The sequence below is a fragment of the Chanos chanos genome, chromosome 13 (assembly GCF_902362185.1).
Source record: "Chanos chanos chromosome 13, fChaCha1.1, whole genome shotgun sequence".
NCBI lineage: Eukaryota > Metazoa > Chordata > Actinopteri > Gonorynchiformes > Chanidae > Chanos > Chanos chanos.
Window position 1 is genome coordinate 1866370 of NC_044507.1, and position 1131 is coordinate 1867500.

At 42.0% G+C, this 1131-nt stretch overlaps 1 protein-coding gene across 1 annotated transcript in view; it reads right to left on the reverse strand.

The window, feature by feature from the left end:
• Positions 1 to 650: 650 nt before the first annotated feature.
• arsa (arylsulfatase A) overlaps positions 651 to 1131 on the reverse strand; it is an 8711-nt gene continuing 8230 nt past the window's right edge. Inside the window, exon 8 of the mRNA XM_030790210.1 lies at positions 651 to 1131. This exon is cut by the window's right edge and continues 747 nt beyond it. The gene's annotated coding sequence lies outside the window, so the exon portion shown is untranslated.

A 1131-nucleotide genomic window follows, 5' to 3' on the forward strand; every position in this document is an offset into this window, starting at 1 on the left:
CTGGGTGTTTAGGCAGCGGTCACACAGTCGTCTCATTGTGTGGAGAGATTCCCTTTGGCCCATGACGATAGCTTCTCCAGTCAGATCTGCATAAACAGTCACGCTCTATGAGACAGATAGAACAGGTATGGGATTGAGCACCGAGCTAAATTCGTGTGAAATAGTGCCCTCTGGTGGCCATAAGGGGAACGCCTTTCACATAAGCACTAGAGCGAGTATTATTTGCCCAAAGTCTAAACTGGGAATTTCTAATGTAGCTGGTTAAACAACAATATATAGACCCCCAACCCACCCAGATTTGCACTAGCTACTGCGTGTGTGTGTGTGTGTGTGTGAAATGAGTGATGATACTATCATTTTTAAGGTGAATGAATGAGGTCAGGTAAGGGGGGGTGTTAAACAAGTGTTTTAAAGTTGCTGCAGAGAAAGTCACCTGACCAATTAAAACAGAGATGCTATGAGAACAGAACGCTATAAACATCATGCAGACAGACAAACAGGCTAATCTGTGGACAAAGGTCTATAAGGAAAAATCTGATGACACTGCCCTGAGTGTGTGTGTGTGTGTGTGTGATACATAGGGAAAAAACAGCCAGCATTTCCTCTTGACATTTTCAATCAACAGTTTTTACTTTCAGGTGATGGGGGGTAAAAATTGGGAGTGAGTTCACAGTATTGTGAATTAGATTTTGAAGCATGTAAACTGTATCTGTGATCATCTCATGTCTCTTTTCATGATTGAGTGTTGTTGCTATTCTAGTTTAAAATGTTCAGAGCCTGAACAAAGTGTAGTTCAGTGTAGTATGGAACATTAACACATAAGTCAACACCCATGAATACCCGCAGTGCACTAAGTAATCACAAGAGGGTGCTGTTTTTCCAGTTTCCATAACTACATTCACTCTGACCAGTACAGATTACACAATGCGTCACATGTGGAAATTTGCAGTCTATATATTCCCTTCATTATCATCTGATTAAAGCTCTCAGATCAAACAGCAGAAGATGAGACAAGCTTTCTCCTCTTCTTCTAATGACTCCTCTACTCAAGCACAGTCACAGAGTCTGTCTCTGACTCTATTCCACAGCCACGATCCGGAAGTCAATGCCCAGGTACCACAAACACTGCAA